Source organism: Mus pahari, chromosome 9 (genome assembly GCF_900095145.1).
Source record: "Mus pahari chromosome 9, PAHARI_EIJ_v1.1, whole genome shotgun sequence".
Lineage (NCBI taxonomy): Eukaryota > Metazoa > Chordata > Mammalia > Rodentia > Muridae > Mus > Mus pahari.
In genome coordinates, this window is record NC_034598.1 from 11,239,933 (window position 1) to 11,248,814 (window position 8,882).

An 8,882-nucleotide genomic window follows, 5' to 3' on the forward strand; every position below is an offset into this window, starting at 1 on the left:
TAACAAGATCTGACTCCCTCTTCTGGAGTGTCTGAAGACAGCTACAGTGTACTTACATATAAAATTAATGAGATTATTTTTCACCTTCTTGTTTGCAATCTATACCTGATAAAGAAAGACAAAGAGGGGCTAGACAAGCCCCCCAGTACTGGTCTTGATGTTCAGCTACAGGTCCTTTTATCACTAAGTGATTTAATAAATGAACTCAATCAGAACCAAGGAAACAGAGGTGTGGTTTATCTTAGGTGTGCAGGGTAGCCATATGCACCCAGCAAGTCTGTGCCACAGCCTCAGCCACGAGAGATGGCAGTCACGCAGTCAACCACGCTAGAAGCCTAGCCACTGGGGGGCGGGGGTTGGGGGGAGATCCTCAGGAAGATCTCAAGTTCAAGGACACTCTGGGCTCATAGCTTCCATCCCTAATTGAGGTTGATGGCTTCTGGAGGTAGCCAGGGACTTTTTTGTTTTGTTTTTAAGGTTGTGGGCCCTGGTTACAGCAATGGAGCACAAGTGGGCTGGTCGTTGTTGTCATCGTCGCCATCTTAATGCTATATTTAAAAGGACAGACACAAAGTTAAAGGGAGTGGAGAGGTGGGAGGATGAGTCTGGGAGGAATTAGGGTCAGGAGGTAAGTGGGGGAATTATAGTAAAAATCAAATTTAAATGATATAGTCAAAGTATCAGATGATGGTGGCATATTTACTTAATGGTATGGACAAGAAGCTAACATTTCTAAAACTGATTTATAAATTTATCATCATCATCATCATCATCATCATCATCATCATTATCGTCATCATCACATTCTATTTGGATGCAGTGGCTTACTCTGCAGCCCAGTCTCCCTCTTTTAGATTGCAGCTGTGCCCAGGGTTCTCCAACCACTTGGCCACCTTTCCCCTGTAGGTCTTTGTGTGGCCTCTGTGCTTGTTTGTCTCTATCCAGATTTCTCCCTTGCAAAAGGAGAGTGATAGCTACGGAATAGGGCTCATACCAATGACTCCCGTTGTCTTGGCTACCTATAAAGGCCCTATTTTTAAGTAGGTTCTTATTCGGAGATACTGGGCCAGACTTCAACATCTTACAGGGGATCGGGCAGCTACCTTGTCAGCTGTTATTTTTCTCTGTGTTAAGAAAGTGTGGTGGGCTCTCTGTTCCTCCTTGTTCCAGAGACAGCCGCATCTTCTTGTGCAGCACCAGCCTCGTCCTGTAGACAAAATGGTAAAGATCGGTGTGAACGGATTTGGCCGTATTGGACGCCTAGTTACCAGGGCTGCCTTCTGCTCTACACTTGGCAAAGTGGAGACTGTTGCCATCAACGACCCCTTCACTGACCTCAAATACATGGTCTACATGTTCCAGTATGACTCCACCCATGGCAAATTCAACAGCACAGTCAAGGCCAAGAATGGGAAACTTGTCATCAACGGGAGGCCCATCACCATCTTCCAGGAGCGAGACCCCGTTAACATCAAATGGGGTGATGCCAATGCTGAGTATGCCGTGGAGTCTACCGGTGTCCTCACCACCATGGAGAAGGCTGGGGCCCACTTGAAGGGTGGAGCCAAAAGGGTCATCATCTCCACCCCTTCTGCCAATGCCTCCATGTTTTCGGGGTGTGAACCACTAGAAATATGACAACTCACTCAAGATTGTTAGCAATGCATCCTGTACCATCAACTGCTTATCCCCACCCCCACCCCGGCCAAGGTCATCCATGACAACTTTGGCATCGTGGAAGGGCTCATGACCATGGTCCATGCCATCACTGCCACTCAGAAGACTGTGGATGGCCCCTCTGGCCATGGGGCTGCCCAGAACATCATCCCTGCATCCACTGGTGCTGCCAAGGCTGTGGGCAAGGTCATCCCAGAGCTGAAGGGAAGCTCACTGGCATGGCCTTCCGTGTTCCATTGTGGATCTGACCTGCCGCCTGGAGAAACCTGCCAAGTATGACGACAACAAGAAGGTGGAGAAGCAGGCATCTGAGGGCCCACTGAAGGGCATCCTGGGCTACACTGAGGACCAGGTTGTGTCCTGCGACTTCAACAGCAACTCCCACTCTTTCACCTTTGATGCTGGGGCTAGCATCGCTCTCAATGAGAACTTTGTAAAGCTCATTTCCTGGTATGATAATGAATATGGCTACAGCAACAGGGCGGTGGACCTCATGGCCTACATAGCCTCCATGGAGTAAGAAACCCTGGACCACCCACCCCAGCAAGGACACTGAGAGCAAGAGAGAGACCCTCCATTGCTGAGGAGTCCCTATTCCAACTCAGCCCCCAACACCGAGCATCTCCCTCACCATTTCCAACCCAGACCCCCATAATAACAGGAAGGGCCTAGGGAACCATCCTTACTCTCTTGAACACCATCAATAAAGTTCGCTGCACCCACAAAAATAATAATAATAATAATAATAATAATAATAATAATAATAATAATAATAAAGTATGGTGATGTAGATAGCTCCAGGGTCCATCTATAAATATCATGGCAAAAAGAAGAGACTGAGAGTTTAAATTTTAAAGTACGATATTTCCTTTAAAAATAAACTATACCGGGGCTGGTGAGATGGCTCAGTGGGTAAAAGCACCTGACTGCTCTTCCAAAGGTCCAGAGTTCAAATCCCAGCAACCACATGGTGGCTCATAACCATCCGTAACAAGATCTGACGTCCTCTTCTGGAGTGTCTGAAGACAGCTACAGTGTACTTACATATAATAAATAAATAAATCTTAAAAAAAAATAAAAATAAACTATACCAAGTAGAGCTATATGAAATTTCTTTTAAAAAAATCAAACTATCATTGCTCTATAAGGATGTTGAACTTAATATAAGTTAGTACGATTAAAAAGAGAATAAGTATCAAAGAAACTAGGGAACAAAAAATAGGCAAGAAAAATATGTAGAGGCTCCAGGTAAATAAAAGAAGTACAATTTTAATTCCATTCTCCCTCACTCATCAGCTATTTTAATTTTTAGAATCCAATAAAAATTTGGAGAAGTCCCAAATTATCTATCTGCTTCTGCTTTGCCTCACAAATGTTTAGTTGGCTTCACGGGCTACAGTAAAGGGGGATCCATATTACTTAACAAGTGTAGCTTAGCGCTCACACTGGTCACATAGTGCTCACACTGGTCACATAGCTTGCTTCCAAAGCATGCTCGTAGTGAGGTGACATTATTTTCACTTGGATCTTAGATATACATATAGATGATAGATAGATGATAGATAGATGATAGATGATAGATGATAGATAGATAGATAGATAGATAGATAGATAGATAGATAGATAGATAGATAGATAGATAGATAGATAGATATAGATGTTCCAGGACAGCCAGGGCTACACAGAGAAGCCCTGTGTCAAAACCAAAACCAAAGCCAAACAAACAAACAAAAACTAAATATGGCTTTGTGGGTAAATGTGCTTGCTGCCAAGCCTGATCATCCGAGTTCAATCCCTGGGACACACATGGTGGAAGGAGGGAACCATCTTCTCCAAGTTGTCTTCCTACCTCCACACAAGAATCTTCACATATGTATGTACACACACACACACACACACACACACACACACACACACACGTACACATAAGGGGTGGGAAAGAAAAAAGGAGGCCCGATCCAAAACATAGGCACTGTGAGGCAGGTAGCACCAATGGAATCCAGCGAGAGTTACCAAGTGTAGTTTTTATTTGTTCATAACACAAATAAATGATCAGCATGTGAGTGAGGGATATGATAATTAGCTTGATTGGATAACCACACACTGCATACAAGCCTGGAAGCATCTCAGGGTACCTCACAAACACATATGCTTATCTCTAGGTCAGGTCCAAAGGCCCCCAAGCCTGGCTGCTAGGGCAGAGGGGCTGAGAGAGGCAGATCACAAGGCCAAGGTCTGTATGAACTACAGTTTCGAGTTCAAGGCTAACCTAGGGAACCTAGTGAGGTTTCTCAGTTTAAAAAAATTATATATTTATATATGTATAAATATATAATATAAAATTATATATGTGTGTGTGTGTGTGTGTGTGTGTGTGTGTGTGTGTGTGTGTGTGTTTTAGGGGTTGGAGGGATAGGTTAAAGTTTTTAGAGCACTTATTGTTCTTGATGAGAACTTTGGTATCCAGGTAACCAACACTTCTATGGTGGCTCATAACCCTCTGTAACTCCAGCTCCAGGCAACGCCACACCCTCTTCTGACTCCACAGGCACTAAGCACACAGGCTAAATGCATGAATAAAATAAATGCATCTTTTAAAATAATAATATTAATAAAGTGTTTCTAAAAGGGCTAAATATCTCTTTTCAGATAGAAAGAAGCAAGGCAGATGGTCAATTTATTTGAAACCAACTGAACTATTAGAGGGCCCTCCTTCAGAATTTATGTTCAAATCACTTTGTTCTTCTATTCTAAATAATAACTATATCTTTGTTTTGATTTTGAAGCTCATAAAGAGAGTCAAACCCCAAATGAGAGGCATGGTACTCAAGAGCGACAGCCCTTGACTACCATGCGCAAAGCCTGAGTTCAGTCCCCAACACTGAAAAAGGCCAGGGCTGGGGGGGGGGGAGCAGAGGGGGTACTCCTAAAGGCTTCATTTCATACTTTTGTGTAACTCTTGCATAAACACGGTTGCATCATGTCTCGGACACCACCTGAATGTGTAATTTGCATAGCCTTCTGGCACCTACAAATTACACAGGAAGAAGTTTCTGGAATGCGGGCCTTAGAAGGACCTATAAATGAAACCGTTGATACAAATCTCTAAGGACTGAGTTCAGCACCTTGGATTACATGGGAAACGAACAGGCAGCCAAGAGAACACAGGTGTGGTGTGTCCAAAGGAGCCCACACTTTCAAGCGTCTGTCTGACCAACTGTCAGGGCCATGCAGGACTCAAGCTGCGTCCCCGCGGGTGGTCTGGCTAACAAAGCTTCCTGTCATAAAGCGAGGAGGGCTCGGTACAAGGCGAGCGGCACATTGGGAAGGGCAGGTTCAAAGCTGTTCATTGAAAACTTCTTGGTAAGTAATTAAAGCAAGCTGGGATCTGGGAAGTTCTCCAGGAGGGGGCCCATTTTGAGAACAGCTTTCCAGTTCACATGTCTCATAAGCCAAGGGTAGGCTTAGTTCAGAAGAGTAATACACACACACACACACACACACACACACACACACACACACACCTCACAAATTGCAGGATTAAAAAGTAGGGCAGGGCCAGACCACAGCAGAAGAGAGTGGACTTTAATAAAAGAATGAGAGATTTTTGCCTCCAAAACCATCGTTTATCGGGTTCTTGTGCTTGACTACAACTACTGTCCCCAGATCCAAACCTTCGTAGAACAATAGCAGGTGCAGCTGCCGCCCCGTTAGCCACTCAAAGTACATGTGTCAAGTGGATTAAACACAGAGTGTTAGCCATTCTGGAAGAGAAAAGAAAAGATGAAAGAGAGAGAGAGAGAGAGAGAGAGAGAGAGAGAGAGAGAGAGAGATTAACTAATTTAAACTAATTTAAAAATAAGACTGTGGCTTCTTTAAAAACAGAAAGTTAAAATAAGTAAGCTCCACCCACGTCAGCTCAGATGATGAGAAATGTAACTTTTCAGTTATTTACTTCTCTTATTTGGCCAAATTGATATCAGCCTCTTACAGCTCCCTAACAACAAGGTACTACAGATTCACTGACTTAAAACATTAGTTTATCCCATTTGGCTCTGGAGGTCAGAGGTCAACACTCATTTCACTAAGCAATGTCTAGGCCTAGGTGACGGGTGTTCCTGTCTGGAGGCTCTGAGGGAAAGGACTGGAGTGGCCTGTGTCCCTTACCTCTGTCACCTCTGGTTCCATGCCTACATAGCCACCTCTTCTGACGTAACTCTTCTATATTCCTCCCGTGAAGGCTAGTCTGATAATGGTGACATTGCTGTCATTTAGGCAACATTTATAAGGCCCAGGGATTAGGATATGAAGTTTTCCATTGTTCTTCCTACCATGAGTGTCTGAAAATTAGATTGATGTCTATGGGGCTGTTCTCTGCTTTCGATTAAAAACTGAAAAGCCTACGAGTGTCACTCTGGGAACTTAGTATCTCCATAAATAACTCCGACTAGTGTGGCCCTTGGAGGAGCGTGACATCAAGTGGGAAGGACTTTTGGGAGTAGACTGGAGGAGTTTTAAATAGCAGTTGGGGTGCTGTGTGCCGACACCCCGTCTGTGAGAGGCTGGCTGTGCAGGAAGATGAATGAGCACTATCCTGTGTGAACTGGTAGTCCAAGGAGCCCAAAGCAAGAGCGGGAGGAAACGCTGTCTATAGACGAAGACTTGCACCGCACACCCACATAATTTACTGATTTAAAAAGTCTGAATTTGCTGATTGCTTCTCAGAATATTTTGACTGTTTCTGTTTGTTTTCAGAATCGGATTTTATTTCACATTGATGGGAACAAAGAGAATATGTTTGTACTTTTCCTCATTACAGAACATTATAATAGAATTATTAAATTATTAATTAAGTTCTTATCATTTTATATAACTAAAGTAACAGTTTATGTTCTTCAAAGTTAGTTAAAATGATTTAGCAAATGACCAAATATGGATATCTGTGGGCTGGTGAGATGGTTTTGTGGGAAATGCACTTGACCCTAAACCTGGTGATTTTAGATCAATTCCCAAAAACCTACATGGTAGAAGGCAAACATCAACTCTTGCGACTTGTCCTCTGACGTCATCATATGCAGTAAAAGGACTGCATCTGCACACTTAGACACACAAAGACACACAGACACACACACACAGAGACACACACAATAAATAAATAAATAAATAAATAAATAAATAAATAAATAAATATGCATACCAAATATAAATGTGTAGCTTCATGGTCTCTTCCTAATTATTTCCTTATCAATTAGCACCAATTTGTAAAGATGTGCTCTTAACATTGCTTTGCTGAGCCAGGACAGACAGAGAAATTCACCCAGTTCAGAAATCACAAGTGTACATTTTTGCTACATAGTAAGTTATGTGGTCACTGAATAACTTAATCACTGATAAAGCCATTCTCAATCATTTTCACCAATAATCTGGGCATTCTGGCTACCTAAAATCATTTTATGTTTTAAAAAGACTAATTTATGGTTGAGTGGGTTCAGTACTTGCGACACAAGCATCGGGAGTTGGGTTCAAACACCCAGTACTCCAGGAAAAGGCCAGTGTGCCCACATGTACCTGCAACCCCAGAGAGGTGGAGACAGGAGGTTAGCTAAGCCTTGTTGGCCAATAGGCTAGCTGTAGACTTAGTGAGAGACACTATCTAGAATAGGAAGAAGAAGGAGGAGGAGGAGGAGGAGGAGGAGGAGGAGAGAAAATTATTTGACCAAAATGAAAATTCCATATTTGTTTACTGACAGATTAAAAATAAAATATTTTAAAATAGATTCCTCACCTTCTACTGTGGTATTTCCAGAAAAAAAACAAACTTAATCATGTGCTCTATGAACAGCCAATTATTTTGTTAATCAGCTTTTTTAATTGTCTGGGATATTTCTGAACATGCCAGCATATGATCTAACTGCTCTCCCAATTGTTTGCAGAGAAAAATGAAGCCAGGGCATCATTATTGTTTCCTCCCTTCTAGTAACTAAATGACTGGCATTTGGGTGAGGTTCACTGAAATATGGAGCATAGTATATTTCAGTGTTGTTTCCTTCCATTTTTTCATGTGCACATAGATTTTTAAAAACCACGTGCCTGAGATTCAGAATTTCTGGTCCTAGTATATGCTGACAGGTTTGGACAGTGCTGACACAATATGAGTCTGCTTAGAGCAGTCAAGAGACACAGAACATGCTTTGTTTCTTGAGAAAGGAACATTAAATAGAAGTGACATCAGAGAAAGAAAAGCCTGCTCCCCCAAATAAAAGGGCTATTGGTTGAAAGCATTGTTCATACTATTGAAAATAGTATAACACCATCTAATTCTTGTGTGTTACAATACTTGCATGCATAACAAGTCATATTGGAAATATGGATACTGCATAGTGACTAAGAAATTGTGGAGCAGATCCATGGTCAAGGCCACAGTGGTAACAAGTCATTTGCACTTTAGCTGTTCTTTATACTCGAAGTTTCAATAAAAACATGCTGGTGATTTTAAGATGGGGCAACAAGAACTCTGGGTACAGTGGTTTATTATTTTACTGAACTACATTAGGGAAAAGAAGCTAGCCACCTCGCCTACTTAACACCCATGTGTCCTGCATCATGCTATGTAAGTGTACATCCATCAATTGAAAAGGTCACATGTCACACATTTTTAACACTGCAAACAGAGGTATTTTGGTCAGACACGGGGAATGGTCTATATGAGCGAGACTGACCTCATCCCACACAAGGCGTCTCAGTGACGTCAGTGCATTGAAGGTAGGAGTTTATCACTGAGTTACTTGACAGACATTATTTCCTGTTGACATGAGCCATGAATTGTGCCTTTGCAGGTTTTGAAGTTTTCATTAGCTGGTGTTAGGAATGTTTTTAGGATTTCAAGAGCACTTGTGCAGTTTTTGGTTTGGTTTGGTTTGGTTTTTTGGATTTTTTTTTTTTTAACTTACTGGCCTATTGGTTTCTAGTTTGTGTTTTAAAGGGATTTCTATGTTTACAAATTCGTGTGTCTCTGCACTGGTATATTTCTTGTGCTTCTTCTTTGGCTCCTTTTTTTGCTATTTGTTTATCTTTCCTATTCTTGTTTATTTTTATTTTGTCATGTTTTATTTTTATGATTTTTTAAATGTGTAATGTTTTCTGATAAGAGTGAGGAAGGAAGGAAGGAAGGAAGGAAGGAAGGAAGGAAGGAAGGAAGGAAGGAA

At 42.0% G+C, this 8,882-nt stretch overlaps 2 pseudogenes; both read left to right on the forward strand.

The window, feature by feature from the left end:
* The first annotated feature begins 1,218 nt into the window (after window positions 1-1,218).
* On the forward strand, window positions 1,219-2,197 carry LOC110327121 (annotated as a pseudogene).
* Window positions 2,198-8,174: 5,977 nt separating this feature from the next.
* The window catches only part of LOC110326731, an 8,717-nt pseudogene continuing 8,009 nt past the window's right edge, over window positions 8,175-8,882 (forward strand).